We start from the raw sequence: 22,880 nt of genomic DNA on the forward strand, positions 1-22,880 counted from the left end.
AGGAACCATTCTCTTGGCCTGTCTTTAATGGCTGCCACCAAATTTTATGGTTTGGACTTTTTCACATTTTATTCTACCTACAACCTTGTGAGTTAACTAGTAAAAGTTTTAATCCCACTTTACAAAGGAGAAAAGTCAGGCTCAGAGGGGTTAAGTGACCTGAGGTGGTTACACAACTAGTTACTTACAGGGATTCTTTTGGGTTACTCCACTATACTAGACTACTTTTCAAGGCCTTGGTCCTCCAGAGACATTCACTGTGACATTAGTCAGTCAGTAAACATTTATTATTCACCTACTATGTGCCAGACACTATGCTAAGTACTGGGGATACAGAAAGGCAAAAGACAGTCCTTGGTCTCAAGTTCACAGTCTAATGGGGAGACAACAAGTAGATATATACAAACAAGCTACTTAACAGGATAAATAGGAAAAGAGAGAAGTTACTAGGATTAAGAGGGTTTGGGAAAGGCTTCCTGTGGAAGATGAGATTTTTAGTTGGGACTTGAAGGAAACCAGCAGGTAGAAATGAGGAGGGAGAACATTCTAGGCATAGGAAACAGCCAGAGAAAATGCCCAGAGCTGAGTGAGTGTTTGAGGAACAGCAGGAGGCTAGTGTCACTGGATAGAAGAGTAAGTGATGAGGAGTAAGGGGTAAGAAGAATGGAAAGGTATATATATGTGTGTAGGTGGGGTGGGAGTAGGTTATGAAGGGCTTTGAATGCCAAAAAGGATTTTGTGTCTGATCCTGGAGGGGCTAGGGAACCATTGCAGTTTGTTTACTGGAGTTGGGGAAGGAAGAAAAAAAAATAAATGGTTGGATCTGCACCTTAGGAAAATCAGTTTGGTGGATGAATGGAGGATGGGCTGAAGTTAGGAGAGACTCATGGCAGGTAGATCCACCAGCGGGCTACTGGGTGCATGAGATGATGAGGGCCTGTACCCCAGGGTGTTAGTAATAGAGGAGAGAAGAGGGTATGTTCAAGAGATGTTGTAAAGGTGAAATCAACAGGCCTGTGGGGAAGGGGAGTGAGATGTAGTGAGGAGGACTGGGAGGGAGAGAGTACTCTTAATGGTAATAAGGAAGTTTGGAAGCAGAGAAGATGGCAGTTGGAAATGTGAGATTGGAAGTCAGCAGAGAAGTTAAGGCAATATACTGTAGATAGATAGATATGAGAATTATGAGCATGGAGATGGTAATTAAATTCATGGGAGCCAGTGAGATCATTAAGCAAAATAGTATCGGGAGACAAGAGAAGAGAAGAGAAGAGAAGAGGTCTCAGGACAGAACCTTGTAGGACACCACAGGGAATGACCTGGATGAAGATCCAGCAAAAATAACTGAGAAGGAACAGAATGAAGAATAGGAGAACCAGGAAAAAGTGGTATTTAGAAAACCTAGAGAGAAAAAAAGTATCAAGGAGGATGATTGGCAGTGTCAAAGGCTGCAGAAAAGTGAAAAAGGTTGAGGACTGAGAAAAGGCCAATTAAGAGATCATTGTTAACTTTGGAGAGAGCAGTTTCGATGGAATGATGAGGTCAGAAGCCAGACTGTAAGGTGTTAAGAAGTGAGCAAACATTTTGTGGGCAGGTTTCTCTCTCTCTCTCTCTTTCTTTTTTTTTTTTTTGAGGGAGGAAGGCAGAGCAATTGGGGTTAAGTGACTTGCCCAAGGTCACACAGCTAGTGTGTCAAGTGTCTGAGGCCAGATTTGAACTCAGGTCCTCCTGACTCCAAGGCTGGAGCTGTACTCATGGTGCCACCTAGCTGCCCCAAGGGCAGGTTTTTTTCCAAGGAGTTTGGACACAAAGGGCAGAAGAGATAGAGGATGAGGAAGGGAATTACACTAACTGGAACAGAAGAATCAGATGAGGGTGGACAATTGCTGTGGTTTGGCTAAGAGTTGGTGCTGAAACGTTCTATTTCCATGAGACTTCCCCAGCATTTTCTTCTATTGGAATGATTTACCCACTCTGCAGTAAGTGAATCCAGCTGACAAAGAGGTAACACCAGAATCAGAAGAGGGTACCATGAGGAGTGAGTCCTAGACAGGTATCCATTTCCAGCTCCCTCCACTGCCTATGTTTGCTAGGATATGGACTTTTTTTCTCCTGCTATGGAAATTCTCTTCGGACGATGAATGCTTTGGCAATGATTGAAATAGCAACTCATTTATACAGTGATTTTTAGTCTGCAGAGCACTTTATAACTATCTAAAGAACAATTTCGTGAAGTAGGTACCTTTGTCTCTTAAAAAACTTAAAATCAGAAGGAGCTTCAGACTTTTAGCCCATTCCCTGACCAACAGCATGAATGCTTTATCCAATCTAGCCTCCTATAACAACAGGGTACGCACTACCTACTAAGACAGTCCCATTTTCAGATCACTTTAATTTTTAGAAAGTTCCTTCTACTGAGCCAAATGAGTCCATTTGGAATCAAGAGGACTGAGGTTTAAATGAGGTTTCTCCTATTTACTAGCTGGATGACCTAGGGCAAATCTGTTGTTGTTTAGTCTTATTTGACTCTTCATGCCCCCATTTGGGGTTTCCTTGGCAAGGATACTGGAGTGGTTTGCCATTTCCTTCTCTACCTCATTTTACCAATGAGGAAACTGAGGCAAACAGGGTAAAGTGATTTGCCTGGGGCCACACAGGTAGTAAGTGTCTGAGGCTAAATTTGAACTCAGGAAGGTGAGTCTTCTTGACTTCAGTACTCTGTCCACTGCGCCATCTAGATGCTCCATCTAACAATTAGTGCTATTAAAAAAATGAAATGGGCTGTCCCATGAAGTTGTGACCTCCAAGCATTCCACTGGTATTAAGAGATATGATTGAGGGTAATGTGACAGCTAATAAGTGTCTGAGTCCAGATTTGAACTCAGAAAAGATGAGTCTTCTTGAACTCCAGGCCCCAGGCCCAGCGTAGGGCAAGTCATTTAACCTTTCTATTTTCAGAGGTTCCCAAAGGGAGGCACTAAAATGATCCAGGGCGGTGGTAGTAACCTCAGATGCAATTGGGGGCATTGAATAAAAATAATGGGGTGGTGGAAGCTTAAGGGAAAAAGAGAAAATAAGAAATTTTTGTACATGTTTCATCTGTTATGTAACTAGTTAAAGTCATAATGATTACATTATTTTCTAGATAAACACACAAAATGCAAGTTATAACCAATTAGTGGTCAAGTCCACTGACAGGTCTTAACAAGCAAGTGTTGGCAGGTGATGGTGTAGCATATTTTTGGGAAGTCCAGCATGCATCAGCAGGAATATGTGTATGCGATGACTTGTTTGCAGTATGGCTATATGACACAATATTGCATCATCAAAATTTCAGTGCAGGAAAAAAACCCAAATTTGCAATAAATTATTAAATTTAAGATGCATCATTTCAAAAAATATATTTCATATTTTTTGAAATGATGCAAATTAAAAAAAAACTGTTAAAGGGTTAAAGAAAGTAGATTTCCAGGGGGGCACTGAGTAATTTTTTTTAAAAGGGGGAACATCTCATCTAGACCAAGTCCCAGGCCCCATTTTACAGAGGAGAAAACTGAGGCTCAGGGACTAACTTGCCCAAGGTCAGAAAGGGAGTTCGTGACAGAGTCAGCTGCAACCAGAGAGTCTTGACCAGACCCATCGTTCTCTCTTAGTGTGCTAAGAGCCAGAGGAACCAAGCAGCTACCAAGCATTTAAGGTTAATGGACTTCAGAGACTAGTGTGGGTAGGTAAGTGCTTCTCCTTTTGTCTTCCCTCCACCAGGGCAGTTAGTGTAAATATGATCCCTATTTTACAGATAATTGAAATTGATGCTCAGAGAGATTAATAATCAGTCCAAGATCACATAACTAGTAAGTGGCATTTAGCAACTGAACTCAGATCAGAGAATTTTAGAGGAAAAATGGGATTCAGAGGTCACCTAGTGTAACCTCATTAGCACGGAATTGTCCCTCTAAAGTCTTTGACAAGTGGTCATCCAGCCTTCGGTTGTAGTGATAGCAAACCTCACTACCCTTCAAGGCAGTTTTTTCTAGAGTTGGACAGTTCTAATTGTTAGGAAATTTTCTTTTAATTGAGCCAAAATTTGCTTAATCCCTGGTGTGGAAAGGACCTTGAGCTATACTGGAAAAAAGAATGTACTTGGAGTCAGGAAGACCCAAGCTGCAATTCTTACTGCTACCTGTTAGTAGTGTAGCCTTGGCCAAATTACTTTTCCCTCAGTTTCCTCATCTGTAAAATGAAGGAGTTGGATTAAATAATCTCAAATTTTTTTTCAAGCTTTAAATCCTTGATCTGTGATTCGTTCCATCGACGTTTCAAATATTTGAGAGAGAGTGAACAGGGACTTGAGATATCATTTAGCCCAAGCCCGGTGGTGGGATTCAAATAAATTAACAACCGGTTTTCCATAGAACCTAGCCAAGGTCCCACCCCGCTAACAACCAGTTCACCAAACTCAACCTAAAATTAGGTACCAGTTCTGGCTGAGTCTCACTACTGCCCAAGCCCCTACATTTATAGATGAGGAAATTGAGGCCCAGAGAGATCAGAGACCTTTCTGCAGAGGTGAAGGTGAAGGTGAAGGTCACCATCAGTAGAGAATGGTGGAGCCAAGAGTTAAGTCTTGGTCCTCTGACTCAAGCGTGATTGCTCTTTTCACTATCTTATGGCACATTCGTTTTCAGCCTCCTCCTCATTTTCTATGCCAAATATTCCCAGTTCCTTCAACCAGCCCTCATATGGCATAGTGTCTAGTCTATTCAGCATTCTGGTCTTCCTCCTCCTTTCCTAAAAATATAGTGCCCAGAAACAAACTCGGAACTTCAGATGATTCCTGACTAGGATGCAGTACAGTTGCGGGATCACCTTGTCTGTTCTACACACAAGAGCAATGGATATTTCAAAATAGCAAAGAAACGTATTTATGCTTGATGTAAACTTCTTAACCATTCCTGATACCCAAAGTGAAACTTGGAGTAGTAAGCGCCCCCCTCACTGTAGGGCTTCTGTGAGAGAGCAGATGATGCCTTGTCAGGCATGTTTTAGAGAGGACCCTTAATCAAAAGAAGTTAGATCCAACGGAATCCTAGGGGCTGTCCAACTCTGAAATTCTCTTTTCAGTATTCCTGTGGTTCTATTAACACAGCTTAGGATAGGATTGAAGAAAGATAATATTGACTATTAATGGTTGCCATGTCACAATTTAGAATTACATTGAGCTTGTTAGGGAGGGGGTCTTTTGCAATGGCTATTACTTGGTCACACCTTTCCATAGGTTGTATTTTTACAGTACTCTTTCCACTACTTTTCCTTCCATGTACCCCATCCCTATCCCTATCCCTATTCCCCATCTCCCCACCAGTCCCTTACTACTTTTCTTTTCTCCCAGACAGTAAATTAGTGAGATTTTCCCACACATTACCAGGAGAACACCTGTTTGCCATTTAAGTGAGTACCACCCTAATGTGATATGACCCTGGCCTCTCAGGGATAAGCACTCCTTCCATCCCTCAAAGGAACACTGCATTGCTGAGTCCCTTCTTTACCCTCTCTCTGATATCCCTTCCTGTCTCCCTACGGAGTTCACCTGTCCCCATATACCCTAATTAGGAAATTCTGTCAGTGGAAGTGTAGTAATAGGTTAGAAGAAGATCTGGGTGTGGGGGAAGACAGGGGCTCTTGGTGCTGAAATCACATCATCTGGGCAGTTACCTTAGTCACCCTGTGTAAAGCTGGCCCTGATCTAATCTCATTCAATGAGCCTCTTGCAATGTCTTTAGGCTCTTGGGGCTGGGGACTCAAAAGTTTGACATTATCCACTGTGAGCCCAAGGTCTGAGGGCCTAGGTTGAGGAGCTGGTTTTCCAGGCATTTTGCCATTTTTCCTGCTAAGGAGACCCCTGTGATCACTGTTCCCAAATGGAATGGCAAGGGGAGGGTGAAGAGCTGTATTTGCTGTGACATATTAAATTATTAGACCAGAAAGGAGTATAGATATATAGGGGAGTTCAGCATGGAAGCTGCTCCCTGGGAATGTCCACAGGAGGCAAAGGGGGCAGAGGGTGGCCCTCACCTTAGCTCTCACACTTGTTCTGCATGCTCTGTAATCCTCACAGGAGGAGGGAGCTCTCTGCTTGCTTCCTCCATGGGGGGGAAGGAGGGTTGAGGGGAGGTGATAGTGAAGTGATTAAGCGGGCCTGGCTTGGCCTGATTAGTTAATAAATTAACTCAGGGTGTTTCTATTCTTTTTAGCAGTAATGGAATATCAAGAGGAAAGATCTATTTTTCTAAGTAGGAAAATTGGACTTAGATGATAATTGCTAGGATTCCTCAACATTCCTCTTTTTTTTGAGGCCAGCACCACATTTACAATCTCCCTTTTCCCTTTCTCCCCAACACTCCTTCCTTCCTTCCTCCCTCCCTCCCTTCCTTCCTTTCTTCCTTTCTTCCTCCCTCCCTCCCTTCCTTTCTTCCTTTCTTCCTCCCTCCCTTCCTCCTTCCCTTCTTTCTTCCCTTCTTCCCTTCCTTCCTCCCTCCCTCCCTTCCTTTCTTCCTTCCTCCCTCCCTTCTTTCCTTTCTTCCTTCCTTCCTCCCTCCCTCCCTTCCTCCTTCCCTTCTTCCCTTCCTCCCTCCCTCCCCTCCTTCCTCCCTCCCTTCCTTCCTTCCTTCCTCCCTCTCTCCCTCCCTCTGTCTCTGTTTTTCTGTATGTCTCTCTTTCTTCTCTCACTCCCAGGGGCAAAGAGACTTTTTTTAGGTCAGATTTTATTGTAATTGTTTTAAAAATTTTTATTAGTGAGAAATATATATTAACACTAAGTACAACCCTTTCATTTTATAAATCAGGAAACTGAGCCCCCCGTATCTTAGAATCAGATGATAGAATGGAGATGAAAGTGCTTTGAAAACTAAATTGCTGTACAAATTCAACTTTAGCAAAAATTTATTAACCACTTACTGGGTACAGAGCACATAGACAATGGATGAGTTAAAAACCTTAATAATAATAATAATAACATGTTTATATAACATCTTAAGGTTTACAAAACTCTTTCAATATGGCAGCTTTAGATAGGTATCTGGGTGATATAATGGTGAGAGTGCTGAGCCTAGAGTCAGGAAGACCCGAGTTCAAATGTGGCTTCAGACTCAAGTCTTTTAACCTTTGTTTCCTCAACTGCAAAGTGGGGAGAGTAATAGCACTTACCTCCTAGGGTTGTGAGGATCCAATGAGATCACGTTTGTAGGGTGCTTAGCACCGTGCCTGGTACATAATAAACGCTATGTAAATGCTAGCTGTTAGGAGGATGAGGATGATGATCCTTATAGCATCTTTGTGAGGTAAGCAGATAAGGAGAGCAAAGATTATGATCTCCATTTAACAGATGAGAAAAATGGGCCCAGAGTGGGTGAGTGACTCGTCTAGCTAAGGTCATGCATGGCAGAGGTGGCAGTCAGAACTTGGTGCTCTGACCCCCGCATCTTATGCTGGTAATATGCTCATTCTCTGAGTCTATGCCATGTCTCATAAGACACAATCCCTACCTACTCTCATGAAATTCGTCACCCGTAGGAGGGTATGACACATAAATATAGCAATAGAACTCTAGATATTATGTCACCTAGCTGCCTATCTAAAGCTGCCATATTTAAAGAGCTTTGTAAACCTTAAAATGTTATATAAACATAAGTTATCATGGAACATGTGCATGAGAGGCTCATACAAAGTGCTGTGTATGAGGTTTGAGAAAGAAAACGTCATTGCCATTTGGAGGAACCAAGGAGGTCTTCTTGGATGAAGTAGCTTTTCAGCTGGGCTTTGAAAGATAGGCCCTGGACCTGCCAGTGGCGACACCCTATATCAGTTGTCTCTGAGTCACTAGGGAACTGAGTAGCTGGTTAGCAATGCATGCTGGTAATGAGCCTTCCTCTAAATGTTTCTGGTCTGCTACTTTCCCTGGAGGGTCATGTGAGCTGGAGTGGTATGTGGCCTGCTTTGCAAGTGATTAACATGGTGTAAGCAATCTGCATAGAGAGAAGAAAAAAAAAACCCTCCTTCGGTATTCCATTATTCTATTAGAGTTTCAGAGCTGGGATTAAGTGGACATGATTTCTTCCTATGGGCCATTAATTTTGTTTTATTGCTGGTCTGATGGTCATTACCCTTTTTTGCCAATGCATTCCCCCATTAGGTTTGTACAATTAACAAAATATGTGCTGTTAGGGCTTTGATAGGAACAGTGGGATGGAAATAAACCGGGGAAATGACAGCCACACAGAGTGTGGGGGGAGGGAGGTTGGGCCAAGGGAGAGATGATGGGGGGAGACCTCCTCAGCCCCCATCCCTTTCAGTCATTGGTATTCCTGGCAAAACTGTTGTAAAACCTTTCCCGTTCTTGGGTTGAAAATTGAGAGAAGGAGTGGAGTGAGGGAGGCAAGGGCTGGCATTTTCCTGGCTCACACTCAGCCCTAGGCAAAGTGCCGCTCAGCTTTGTCCCTTCCACCTGTAACCTTGAAACAGAAGCAGGCGTCAGTTTCAGGTATGGTTGTTTGTGTCTATGGACCCTCCAGGTGGGGTCCTAGTTACCATTCCCTCCCTCCTCCAAACGGGGCAGGTCCCTCAGATGGTCACAATGTGGTTGCAGTCTTGAGACCATTAGAAAATTCTTTCCATTTAGGGCTAGAAAAAGTCCGTGAAAGGTTTTGTACCTCTCCTCTTGGGATTAGCTCCCTGCCCTCAATCCACACACTTAGTTTGTGGCCAAATCCTGCCAGCCGTAGCTAGTGGTAGAAGCTTGCCTCTAGCGAGGGAGGATATTGCTGTTCTTGTATCTTGCCACCTTTGCAGCGTGGAGGTTTGGCCGTTTTCCGTTTGTGAGAATTCTTGAAAGTCTGTGCCCAGCCCAGTAGCTCATTTATAAAGAGTAGCGCTATAGTGTAGTAGTAGACAGAATGCTGTATTTGGAGTCAGGACAACCTAGACTTGAATCCCTTCTTATCCACTTAATACCTCTGTGATCCTAGGCAAGTCATCTAACTTCTATATGCCTCAGTTTCCTGATCTGTAAAATGAAGTTGGACTTAATGACCTTGTAGTTTCCTTCTTGCCCTAAATCTATGATTTTAGCCTTTCCTTTCATTTATCACAGTATGACTTATCCTGTATTTATTTGTGTGAGGGCAAATTGTGTTGTTTTTTATCCTTGTATGCCTAGCACCCTGCACTGTGCCATATACATATTCAATGATCCATGATTTCCTCTGTGTAAGAAGCTCCTTATGTGGGAACTCCCTCCACAGATATAAAACTTAGATTACACTGCCTGAGGCACCTAGAGGTTAAGTGACTTCACCAGCCTTACCAATGTTTTGAGTGTCAGAAGCTGAATTTGAACTCTGACCTTCCTGACTTTAAGCTGTGAACTAAGAGTTCACAACTGTGCCTGACCTGAAGATAGTTATGTTCCTCCTCAGTTCTTTTTGGGATAAATAATACCATCTCCTTCCTGTTTCCTTAATCAGTTTTTTAAAATATACTTTTATTTTTTTAAATTGTGAGTTTCAAATTCTCTCCCTCCCACTCCTCTCCCATCCCTTCAGAAAGCATATCAATTATACATGTGAAGCCATGCAAAACATTTCTATATTAGCCATGTTGCAAAAAAAAAAAAACCAAACCAACAACCCACCAACACAAAAAAAACCCAGAAAAATTTAAAAAGTGAAAAAAGTATGTTTTAATCTGTGTTCAGTATTCATCAGTTCTCTCTCTAGAGGTGGATAGAATTTTTCATCATGGGTCTTTTGGAATTGTTTTAGATCATTGCCTTGACCAGAGTAGCCAAGTCTTTTTTTTTCTTTTTTTTTTTTTTTGGAGGGGGGGAAAGCAGGGCAATTGGGGTTAAGTGACTTACCCAAGATCACATGGCTAGTAAGTGTGTCAAGTGTCTGAGGATGGATTTGAACTCAGGTCCTCCTGACTCCAGGGCTGGTGCTCTACTGACTTAGCCACCTAGCTGCCCCATAGCTAAGTCTTTCACAGTTGGTCATTATAATATTGCCATTACTCTGATCTCTTCACTTTTGCATCGGTTCATATAGGACTTCCCAGGTTTTTCTGAAGACCATCCTGCTCATCATTTCTTATAGCACAATGGTATTCCATCACAATCGTATACCTCAACTTGTCTAACCATTCCCCAGTTGATGGGCATCCCCTCAGTTTTTAATTTTTATCACCACAAAAGGAGCAGCTGTGGTTTTGTACAAGTAAGTCCTTTCCCCTTTGATCTCTTTGTAGTGGTATTACTGCCTCAAAGAGTATGCACAGTTTTATAGCCCTTTAGGCATCTTTAATGAGTTCTAATGTGATAATATGGTAGGTCTTCTCTGGGTTATCTTTAATTTGACTTGATCTCTGTTAAAACAGCAGAGCTGATACTGCAGTAAGTTGGTACTATATGAGGTTTAATACAGTAGGAACATTTTGTTCAGGAAGAATTAGCACCTCTGGTGTGAGGGCTTGCCAAGCCCTTTTCAAGGGTACTCATCTACCTTTAGTGTCCAGCTGGTACTCAACTCTCACCTGTAGCTCCAAGAAACTGTAGTATACGCAGTGGACACATCCTAGTATAACTGTCTTGGCAGATGAGCTAAACCAGGTTGAAGGTAAATGACAGGCCTCAAACCCATCAGTGAATTAGGGGAATGTCCACCCCAAGCATGTGAAGACTCCTAGCAAAATGGGCAGATGAGAACAATTTGTTCCAATAGCTATGAAGGCAGCTAAAGTAGGTCCTATGGAGAGCTTGGTCAAGGATGAAGACGCCAAGATCATTCACTGCATCCCAGGCCATTGCCTGTTGGCCTGACTTTTGTCTTGCCACTGGAGTTTGATGACTCTGGAAGGGAGAGTGAGGCTGGTGACTTTGTGCAACTCTACCTCATTTAATCCTATTCAAGCACAAATCAAGACATCACCCGCGATGTCACTGGTCCTCTTCAAAAATGAAAGACGAACAACAGCAAGAATAACAATTCTATTAACAAAGTTGTTTCTGACTCAAGCCCATCCTCCATTTAGCTATCAAATTGATCTTCCTAAAACACAGGTCTAATCTTATCATACAACCTAATCTTATCACCCAGCCCCGCTAGTCAGTAAACTGTTGGTTCCCTGTCACCTCCAGGATCAAATATAAAGTCCTCTGTTTAGCATTTAAAGCTCTTCATAACCTGGCCTTTTCCTACCTTTTGTCTTCTTATACTTTATTCTCTCCAACATACTATGCAATCCAGGGACAGTAGCTTCCTTACTATTCTTCAAATATGACACTTCATCTCCCTACTCTAGGCATTTTCACTTGCTGTCCTTCATACCTGGAAATCTCTCCTCATCTCCATCTCCTGGTCTCCCTGGCTTCCTTCAAGTCCCACAAGTCCCCACTTCTACAGGAAGCCTTTCCCGATACCCTTTAATGTGAGTTTCTTCCCTCTGTTGATTTATTTCCAATCGATCCTTTATGTATCTTGTTTGTACATAGGTTTTTGCATGTTCTTCCCCATTAAATGGTGAACTCCTTGGGGTCAAGGACTATTTTTTGCCTTCCCTTAGCACACTACTTGGCATCCAGTAGGCACTTAATAAATGTTTTTAGGCTAACTGGGATCAGAAGACCTGGGCTTGAATCTTACACTAAAGCTTACTAATCATGTGACCTTGGGTGGTGCTTCACCTTTCAGTTTCCTCATCTTTAACATGAAGGAATTAAAATTCGATGATACCCCTTCCAGTCCAAAGTCCAGTGAGTATATCAACATACACATGAAAACTTACATCGTTTACTCATGATGTTTTCTCTCAGCTAATGTGAGCTTTCCCCTTCTCTCTGCTTATCTACACCCTTTAAAGGCTGTGAGGAAGTACCAAGTTCCTTGTGAAGCCTTATCTGACTTCTCTTGCCCACAGTGATGTCTCCTTCCCCCTTAACTCCATAGCACTTACTACTCCTACCTTTCATCTGGCCCTTCTTACACAAGAGACAGCTTACACATCTGACCCTTCTTACACAAAGAGACAATGCTTTTATTGTTTGGTATTTTTAATCACCTTTTCACGTGCATGTGTCTTATGTCTCCTAATTAAGCTTCTTGAGGTCAAGGACCACAAGTGATAATTCTTTGTAGCCCTCGTGGTGCTCAGTGCAGCATTGTGCACATAATTAAATACTCAATAAGTGTCTGTAAAGTGAAAGAATGAACACCTTTACACTATTGATTAATATTAAAACTATGGTCCACTGTGCCCTTCAGGTCTCTTTCTGAGGTACATTTATTAATCAGAGGAATTATAGCTGTATAATTCATAATTTATCTTATCTGTCCACTTTAGGACCTTCATTATGATTTCAAAACTTCATCGTTTGGGAGTAGGTTAGGATCATTTTAATTTTATTCTTGTAGTCTTAATGCCACCAATCTTATGATAATGATGATACTTATAATGAGAGCAGTTGTTTGATGCCTTATAATTTTAAAGAGCGCTTTCACATATGTTGTTTCCTTTTGATTCTCGCAACAAACCTCCTAAGGAGGTAGTACCAATATCATTATTCCCATTTTATAGATGAAAATGGAGGCTAAAATCAAATACATGACTTGTCAAAGGCCATAGCAAGTCGAAGAGCCAGGCCTGAACCCAAGCCTTACGACTCCAAGCGCAGGACCCTTCCCTTTCCACAGTCTTACATAGTAGTCTCTCTTGTACAACCTCTGTCATTGATTAAAAAAAAGAGAGAGAGTGTGTAATTCCATCCTGGGACACTTCCAAATGGGATATCACTTGTGGCTGCATGATATGATAGCTGGCTAGTTATGTGCTGCCTGCTTTTGCTGCTGTGTCCCAAGGGCCTGCTACAACCTCAAAAGCATCACCCTTTACCCCTATCTCCCTCTGTATCGCTCCTTGTTAAGATAAATTACTTTGCCACAGGTTTGCAGGTCAGCCTTATTGAGTTTATGGGCAAGAAAGAAGCTGTAAAGCAAACTATTTACAAGTTAAGCAATTAGATCACTCTACATAGATACAGCATATAACTTTGAATTGAAAATGTTTCACATTGCACTCATTCTGGGTATCTCTGTACAGTTTGCTGAGTTCCAGAAGACCACTAATATTTTGGTTCTCTGTGAGTCAAAAATAATAATGATTCATATTCATATATCACTTAAAGGTTTACAACATGCTTTTCTCAACCCTGTGAGGTAGCTGGTGAGAGAATTGTTATAATGCTCATTTGGCAAATAAGGAGATGGAAGGTTAGAGAATTTAAATGACTTGCCCAGATTCATGCAGCTACTAAGCATGAAAAGCATTAAAAGATTTGGTTCGGATCCAGGTTTCTGGTGACTCCAAGTTCAGTGCTTTTTTCACTATTTCTCCTTAGTTTCCAGGTCCAAACTTAGTTAAATCCTTTGTTTTCTGCAGATGTTGTTCTCTTCCAAATTAAAATCCTCGTATGAGCTAATATGATTTTTTTTTGGTCTTTCACCCAGAAGTTGGACTACTCTTGGGGCTCATTGTTCTCTCAACACAAATCCATTTATTCCTTCCCGGAGGAGTCAGTGTCAGCCTCCCTTCCCTCCAAAGGGCTAACTGCTTTGGTCTTTAGTTTGCATGAGCCTAGAAGTTATAAACATGCCTCAAAACCATGTAGTGTGGACTACATGGGAGGAGTTGGCAGCATTACACTTCATAACTACTTACCTCTCTGTGATTTTTCTCTTCTTTGAGTCTTCCTGCCCTCTAGCAGTCATGTGATCATCTAGAGAACTGGAAGGGCTTTTGGAGGTCATGTAGATCAACACCCTGGAAATTTATTTTATATGTGAGGAAATTGAGGCCCTGAAAGATTAAGGATTAAATAAGACAATATTTATAAAAAGTACTTGGTGCCTGGTACATAGTAGGTGCTCTATAAATGCTTATTTCTTTCCCTTCCTCTTTCCTCTTGCCGTCTCTTAAGTAACTTATCCTAGGTAACACCAGTAGTGTTAGAGCTGAGATGTGAACCCAGGTCCTCAGACTCCAAATCCAGTCAGTTTTATGGCAGTCCCAGATGTCTTCCTAAATAGAATTCTTGTCTAAGTGTAAAGGGAAAGCAGAACTCCTTGTCTCTGAGTAGAAGCAATCAGTGGCTATTTCTCAATTCCGCCCTTTTCCCCTTATTCAGAGCCACATCATTGGGGTGTCCCAGAAACCTGTCTCAGTGCTTTGTCTCTGGGCAGAGGTGTAGAATTTGCTTGGGCTGGAGAGGGTCATGCAGTGCAGAAGCGCCATCCCCAGCCAACACTGGTCACTGTGGCTGCCTGAGGTCCTACAATTAGCACTGGTGCTTGCCCAGCTTAGAGTGAGACATTACAATAACACTTGGTGCTGGGTGGGAAAATAACTTGGAGCCAAGTGTCTGATGCCAGGTAATTATATCTTTATTAAATTACCCAGTTATTGTGTAATTTAGAGCCCAGCAGTCAGGGGCTGGAGTGCTGGATCCCCACCACAGTTCAGGACACACAAAAGCTATCCCTTGGCAGTAGCTTTTCTCAGGCAATGAGGGAAGGAATCTGTGGTAGGGGGTGGAGTGGGACACTGTGAGGAGGAGAGCAAAGGGAGAAAACCATGGGCAGCAAGAGGGAAAGACACAGGCACCTGTGTTTGGAGGGGTCTGTGTTCTGTCAGGTGTTTCCTCCCTGGACATTCTGTCTTACTCAGATTTTCCAGACAGTTTTTATTCTCTTTTTGGAGCTCTGCTTTGGTGAAGCCCTTTAGGGGAGTGTTCAATTCCAGGTACCCTCCTGAGGCTGCAGAAATGGCAGTAGTCAGAGTGAGCCTCTCTATCTGAGCACATTTTTGCACCCTTTATTCAGAGGCCCTGGTTTGAGATCTGATAGAGGTTGGGGGAAAGAAGAAGGACAATGCTATAAGTACTAGGATTCTGGCTCTGTCTTGAACTGCCTTTCTAAGTGGCTTGGGGCCTTTCTTAGTGATTGTTTTGCTTTTAGAAGGATTATACATATAGTCTCTAGTCCATCTTCTTCATTTTACTGGTAGCAAAACTAAGCCCCAAGTCAAACAGGTAGGGTAGGCTCAAGTTAGAGCTAGAACCTAGTCTTCTGACTGACCTGCATTTTCTCAGCTACATTCCTAGATGTATCTTCAACAGTACCATAGTTTTCTGAACCTCTGACAGTTCGCCTATCTGTGCTGCCCAGTGCCTTATTAGAACATCTGTACCTAGGAACATTTTTCTTCCCCACTTTGTTGGATTACTATGCATCCTGTAAAGGCCAGCTCAAATTCTACCTCCTCCAGGATGCTGTCCCTGATTCTTCCAGATGATAATGATCTTCCTTGTCCAGAGTTGTACTTTGCTCACACCTGACTTCTACGAAAGTAAATGGAAGCAATGTAAGGTGGTGTCTGGCCTCCTGGATTTAGTCTCACGACTCTGGGTTCAAATTTGAGGTCGGCTGCTTACTAGGTGTGTGACCTCGGGCTCTCCAAACTTTAATTTCTACATCTGTAAGATGAGGTTAATGTTATCTCTATTACCTATCTCACAGAGTTGCTGCGAGAAAAGTTCTTTGCTACAAAGTGCTATTAAAATGTGAGATTATTTTTGTCTTTATTATGTATTATTTTCTATTTATATCTATTGGTATATATGTCATTCCCCCATCCCTTCAAATTATAAATTACTTAGAGGCAAAGAGGAAAGACCATTCCTTATCTAAACTTTCTATCTCCCCTAGCAACTAGCTATGATTTCTATAGTTTAGGTTTGTAATAAATGATTGTTAAATTGAGTTGCTGCTTGAAATCTGCTTCCATCCAGAAGCCATACTGGCTAATCAGTAGAGGTCTGGGGCTGAGACTGGCTGATGGTGACAAAGGCGGAGTTACCTTCATTTTGCCACTTCTTTCATGAATCACTTTCAGTGGCTCCCATTTCTAGGCCCTCCCTATTCTTGCCACCCTCTTTCGGTGTCAACTTCTGATGGGACCCAAAATATACTTATTCTAAGTTTCTCACTGCCCCAGGCCTTTGTACCTTGGTTTATGCTGTGCCTTCTGTTTGGAATGCCCTCTCTTTTTCCTTCAAGTGTCCTTTAAGTCCAGGTTCAAGCCTCACCTTCTTCTTGAAGTCTGCCTTGACTGGTTCAATTCTTACTTATTTCCTTCTCAGAATTCCCACAGCACTTGCAATCTATACCCAAAAATTTAGTACTTAATTATATATTGCCATTTGCCATTTGTTGTGCCTTCGTATAGTCCCAACTAGACTGTGAGCACTTTTAAAAGAGACCATTTTAGACTTTATATCTTATCTCCCTCAATGCTTAGCACAAACTAGGTTTTAATAAATACTTGTTCCTTCTATTTGACCCTAGAAAAGGATTATGCCATTAACTTGTCTGCCTTCTGACCATACACTGTTTAATAGGAGAAAGTTCTTTCCTTTCCAAGGTCTTTATAGAGAGGGAGATAAAATTTATATAGGAAGGAGGAAACTGAGGCACAATACATAAAGGGCAAGAGTTGAAGAAGATCTGGTAGTAATCCTGATTCCCAGTTCCTAACTAATTATCAGCTAATATTCTATGTCAGTTTCTCAATAAAGACTTTTTTCCCACTTTGCACTGTGGGTGATCTAAGCCACCAGTCCACGGCTCCCTTCCATGCCATATCTACCCGCTTGGGTCCATTCCCACTTTGACTCTTGCTCCTGGCATGATAACACACAGTCTATAAAGATATTCTCTTTTTTTGGCAGGTGACGTGTGTGTGGCTGGGTCCTGAGGCTTTCTATCGCCTATGTCGCTTGCCAGAAAAGAGGCCCTGAACTGTAAGTAACTTTGATTGGCATCTTCTACCCGGTCTCAATGAGGTTAGAGGTTAAAGGTCAGCTAGGGAACCTGATCTTCTTGCATGAGCCCTGCATTGTGAAAGAGAAACATTCAACAAGGAGCTGGTCAGAATGTAAAAGACAGTGGAAATCTAATTAGATTATGTCTGAATGTGACAAAAGAGCCCTGTAATATGACATCCTATTTAATTAGGCCTTATTGATTGTGCATTAAGGTGGACTTCATGGGTTACCCATGTAATGAGTACAGGAGAGGGGAAACTCCTTGAGTTTAAAGACGGGAGCTCAGGCCCAGCTGCTGTGATCTGTGGCATGAGTTTGAATGGCACGGAGCAGAGACGATAGCAGTGTGAGCTATAGTTTGTAGGTGCTTTCTATTCTCTTGTTTCTGAAGGGTTGGGTGGGGGGCCCTGGGAGCCACATCTCCCTAGCCTTCGTGGACCTGGACTTTGCTCATGCCTGCCTGCCCCATCACCCTCCCCAACCTGGAATGCCCTCCTTGCTTGATTTCAGCTTACTGAAATCCTACCCATTCTTCTGGCCTCAGCTCAAATGCCACCTCCTTCCTGAATTACTCTGCCTAGAAGTGATCTCTTCCTCTTCTGAACTCTTAATATTTATTATCTATAACACTCATGCAGTACTTACAGATTGTTTTCTGTTTTGGTTATTTTTGTGCATGTTCTCATCAACTGTATTATAAACTTTTGGAAGGTAGGGTCCTGTGTCTTACTCATCTCTGTAGCCCCCCAGGGTGCCTAGGACACAGCAAGTGCTCAATAAATGTTTGTTGAATGAATAGATGAATGGCCTCACTTGGCGCCTCCTCTGCCCACCTTCAGGGGGGACTGGTGGCGTCGCTGATGTGAGCTCCTTGGCTTTGATAGTACATTGGCTTCCAACCAGTCCGTGGAATTATAAATGATTAACCGTTATCAGCGCATATCTTCACCTCTGTGTAAAAATAGATTGACTGTAATGAGTATTTGAATAAATCATAAGAATGGCTGACCTGCTATCTCTCTAACATCCTGCAGATGACTGCTCAGTGAGCAAGCAGGGCGCCTGGCCTCCCCACCTAATGGCTTACTGTTTTCTGCATTTGCAGACTCTTATTGAAAGATTTCTACTGCCCAGACACCTCCACTGAGCTACTGTTAGGGGAGTGGTCAGATCAGTGGACTAGGGGTGGGAAGAGGAAGGTAACCGCCCCCCTTCACAGTCCTGTTCCAGGAAAGCCTGCCCAAGAGACAGGGAATGGAAAGCGAGAGTGGGGGCGGAAAGAAAATGACCTTTGCAAGAATCGATGTCTCCTCGCACCGGAGGTTAGAGGGACCTCATAAGTCAAGTCAAGTATGAGAGGAGCAAGCTGAGCGTGAACCTTAATGGGAATGCTTAAGAAGAAAGGAGAGTGCAGAGGGAGTATTAGAAGTCCCTCTCTGTCTGGGCTATGATACCTAGTTGCAGGCATCCCCCTGGGTTCTACTCCAGGGAAGCCCCAGACTTCTGATGACCACCCTTGGGGACAGCTCCTGAAGCGGGGTGGGACAGACTGACTGGTTTGTTTTCTTGTGGCCTCTCAGATCTCAATCAAGAAGGTTTAAGTTTTTTTCCTCCTTAGGGAGTGTTTTGTCAAGATTTCTATACAAGATCAGGAGGGCTGGCTGGACCAAGGCAGCAAAAAAAGACCTTGATTCCCTTCAGAGTCCTAGCTCGTTAGTATTACTGGCTGGCTGCCTGACCGGTGGAAGGAGGAGGAAGAAGAACAGAAGAATATAGAGATAGCAGAGAAAAGAAATTCAAGCTAGAAAAAGAAGTGGATATGAGGTTCTGTTCCAGGTAGAGGTGGAATTTTTGAGGGAATCTATGAATTCAACAATTTCATTTTATTCCATTCATGCTGACTGTTTACTATAAATTCAGCACTATGCCAGGCACTGAGTACTATGAAACTTGCTTATTTTCTCTAGAAAGAATGAAAAAGTCTTTGGTATTGTTCTCAGGATTGAGAAAAGAAAGCCTTGTTTCTGGACATCTTCCCTGACTTAGAGCAGAGCATAAGGACATGGCCTGATATGAACTAAAACTTTATTGCACAGTGGTGCATGGCTGTAGATATATTGGAAGGTTGTAGAGGGTATCTTGAAGTATTTAAAGGGACACAGCCTAAATTATCAAGGTGCCCTGAAACTCCTGGAAGGTATGCTAAGAGAGTCTTGTGATACAAGGGTGAAGAAAGCCCCAGCATTATAGAGTCTTTATGTTGGAAGGGACCTTTAAGGATCTATTAGACCAACTTGACACCTAACGCAGGATTCTCTGATATAGCATCCCTAAAATAATTGGGTGCTGAGGGTGCTAGCATTTAGTGTAGAACCTCTCCTATGGCAGTTATCTTGTTAGCATTAAGGGTAAGCATCCTAGAGGATGACTATGTAGATCTGTGACATATAGCTTGAAATTCCAAATTTCCAAAAGCATGGATTTCTAGAATCTCATTAGTTCCACAGAGACAAGTAGTCCCCAGGAACAAAACTCATAACCCCTCAGTTCCATTCTGAGGTCCCACCCAAACTATCAGTGCTCCCTATGGCAACCAGGTTTTAGGTTTTAGCCAAGAGTTGTGGACAAGGAGGCTACAAGCAGTGTGTTGAGGGAATATAGGGTCTGGTCTCAGCTCTGAAGTAACTTTGCTGTGAGATCCTTTCCCAGGTCTGCTGAAGAAGATTCTTATTTGGGAATGTCTCTGAGACTGTGGTTCTGTGTGATTCTATGTTTTTGTACAAGGCACTTCCTTTTCTGGGCCTGAGTTTCCTCATCTGTAGTAGGAGGAGGTTGGATTAGATGATCTCTGAGGTCTCCTCCAACTTTGACATTCTCTGGTTTTAACAGAATAGAAAGAAGATGGTGATTTATTTTGATGCATCTGGAGGGACAGGTCTATTTCCTGGGAGACTAACAACAGTTTCTGCATGGAAATTTGGCACAATTTCTCTTCTGTTTCCCTTAAAAGCAGGTCAGAAAGTACTAAAGGGATGGGGGTGGGGGTGGGGGTGTGGGTGTGGGGAAGAGATGGCATTTGGCCGTAGGGCTAGAAGGCAAACAACACAGAAGTCATTTCTATACCTGAGTCTGACCCCTTCCCACCACCTAATAAAGAAATAATCTTGTTGGGAACTAAAGACATTCACTCAGCTGCTCTTCACATATAAAGCAAAAATCCTGTATACCATATATCAAAATTCACTCATAAACTATTGATATTTTAATAATCCATATTAGCATCTCATCCTTAGACAAATGAATATTGAATAAGCAATAGAGTATCAAAGAGGTAGTCCAGGTGCCAGACCATGGAGAAACTGGAATCCTGGACAATTTTCTGAGGCAATGCCCCTCTTTCAGGGGACCTTGTAAATTCTCCTCCGACCCCATATGTATTAATTCAGATTCATAAAAATAATTTATAGTTATACCACACTCATGGGCATTATCTGATTCAGTCTTCATAACAGTCCCCTTCAGGTGGGTTGGGCAAGCATTGTTATCCTATTTTTACAGATGAAGAAAACAAGGCTGAGACCAAGGTAAGTGACTTGCTCAAAGTCATGTTGTGTAACTAGTAGCAGAACCAAGATTTGATCACAGGGCTTCTGATTCCAAGTTCTTTCCATGAGACATGGATTCAGAATCACACAGTGGGTTAGAAAGCAGACAGGGAATTTTTCTGCCTTCTGGATTTCAAAGTCTGCAACCAATTTCAGTCCTGTCTAAGCTACGCTTTGGCCGTTAAGGAAAGGAGTAAGATGTAAGTTTTACTGAGCAACCTGTCTCTTAGTTAACTTTAAATCTCATCATTCCTCCAAGGAGGGATCCTGGAAAATGTTAAGAATATTTAAAGGAAAGAGCCTATGGGACATTTCACATATCTGAGCAATACCTTGAGTCTCCCTAACATAATAACCTTTTCCCATTGGCTCTAGGGGCAGCTAGGTGGCCCAATGGATAGAGTGCCCAGTCTGGAGTCAGAAAGACCTGAGTTCAAATCTGGGCTTAGATACTTATTAGCTGTGTGACCCTGGGCAAGTCACTTAACCCTATTTACTTCAGTTTCCTCATCTATAAAATGAGCCAGAGAAGGAAATGGCAAATCACTCCAGTGTCTTTGCCAAGAAAACCCCAAATGGGGTCACAAAGAGTTGGACACAACTGAACAACAACAACCTTTACATTTTTTCACTCAAATTAGCAGTCTACCAGCCCATAGTAGGCTCAGAAGAATTTAGGCAGCAAGCCTAAATTGGATAAGGTATAATTGGAAGAATGCTACACTTGGAGTCAGAGGGTCTAAGTTCAAACCCTGTATTTGCTACTTAACAGTTGTATAAGTTGTGTGTATTTCACATCTCTGAGCTTCAGTGTTCTTATCTATAAAATGGGAGGATTGGACTAGTGGAACTCTAAGGTCTTTTCCAACTTTAAATGTATGATTCTGTGTTTTCCCCTCTGCATCTGCTGGATGGATTTGTGGAGTGAGCTCTGGAATATTTGTGTTATACGTTTATGGTGGGGGGAGGAAGAGGGCTAGAGAAAGTACTATATGAATAAAAATATAGCCTTAGCTAGAATTTCCATCTTTATAATTCCTCCCCTCCCCCTAGCACCAGATGAGCTCTTCTCACCCCTTTTTTCTATCCTTATGTCCCCACCCCAATTCCCCTTCCCCCTTGTTCCTTGGTCTAGACTGAGGTCCTTGCATATGTGGACTGGAATGACATAAGACTCTTGGTTGGTCCATCTTAATTGGCATGATTTAATGGAGTCTATGGCGGATTCAGATTTATATGGCATTCTGAGCTGCAAATCTGCTTCCTAAATGCAGAATTTTTGTGGAGTGGTAAAAAATAATGGCTGTTCTGTGAATCCTGCCTCCAGAGCTAGGAGACTGCAATTTACATTATGCAAATAGACATTATGCAATCAAGGCACTTTAGCAGGAATCTGGCTGAGGAGAAGCTGCTGATGAGATAAGCTGAGGTCTGCAGCCCCCCAACTCAAGGGGTTCTGGGAGCTTGGAGGGATCATCGATTAAATGGGGGTGGGGGAAGGGGAAAGGAAAGGGTCTATTCAACTGGCCCAAGGAGACAAAATAGAGCCTGTCCGAGATGAATGGATCTAGGAAACTGTGGCTGCCACTCTCTCAATTAATGGCTTTGTTTAATCATACCCCCTGTCCAGAGGAGTATTGTCTTACGGATAATTTCGTTTGCCTAACGAGATTTTGCTAATTAAATCTCCTTTCGGTTGGTGTGACTCTGCCTGCAGGAGAGAGGGGCCTGTTTGTGGAGCCTTCCCTCTCCCCAGCTGCTTCCCTAAACCTTTCTGGGGAAGAGAGGGAAAGGGAAGGGAGGGCAGATCTGCCATAGCTCTAACTTGACGGGATTGAGAAGTGCTAGAAGAAGGTTTTATAGTTAGAGTTTGGAACACATAAGGGTGTTCTCATCACCTCACCTGTGGTTCAGTGAAGGCACCGGGTTCGGAGCTGGAGGATCTAGCCTTGGATCTTGGTTCACCTCCTTATCTCCATTACCTTAGTCAAGTCTTAGCACCTCTCTGGGACTGTTTCCTCAACTGTACCATGAGTGATTTAGACTAAATGATCTCTAGGACACCTTCTAGTTCCAAATCCTATTACCTCCTACCTTCCTATTGCTTGTGACCTTATCGCGATAGCCCTTACCAGACCCTTAGAAACCTAGGGTTTCCTTTAGCCTATGGGCATAAGTGTTCTAAATCAAGCTTTACATGTTTGTCAAAACCTTATGTATATAACATATAACTCCTGCCTGACCCCCTCCTCCCAAGTCCTTTCCAGAGATCTTTAGCTACACTGTACCCATCAACTAAAGATAAAGAAAAACAAGCCTCTTTACCTCTACCACTAGCCAACCTGGCTCCTCTT

At 42.6% G+C, this 22,880-nt stretch overlaps 1 protein-coding gene across 1 annotated transcript in view; it reads left to right on the forward strand.

Moving 5' to 3' along the window:
• Nucleotides 1-22,880, forward strand: part of PKNOX2 (PBX/knotted 1 homeobox 2) — a 351,167-nt gene that overhangs the window by 77,115 nt on the left and 251,172 nt on the right. Inside the window, exon 2 of the mRNA XM_036747254.1 lies at nucleotides 16,826-16,897. The gene's annotated coding sequence lies outside the window, so the exon portion shown is untranslated. The remainder of the gene's footprint in view (nucleotides 1-16,825; nucleotides 16,898-22,880) is intronic.

The sequence above is a fragment of the Trichosurus vulpecula genome, chromosome 2, assembly GCF_011100635.1.
Source record: "Trichosurus vulpecula isolate mTriVul1 chromosome 2, mTriVul1.pri, whole genome shotgun sequence".
Taxonomy (NCBI): Eukaryota; Metazoa; Chordata; class Mammalia; order Diprotodontia; family Phalangeridae; genus Trichosurus; species Trichosurus vulpecula.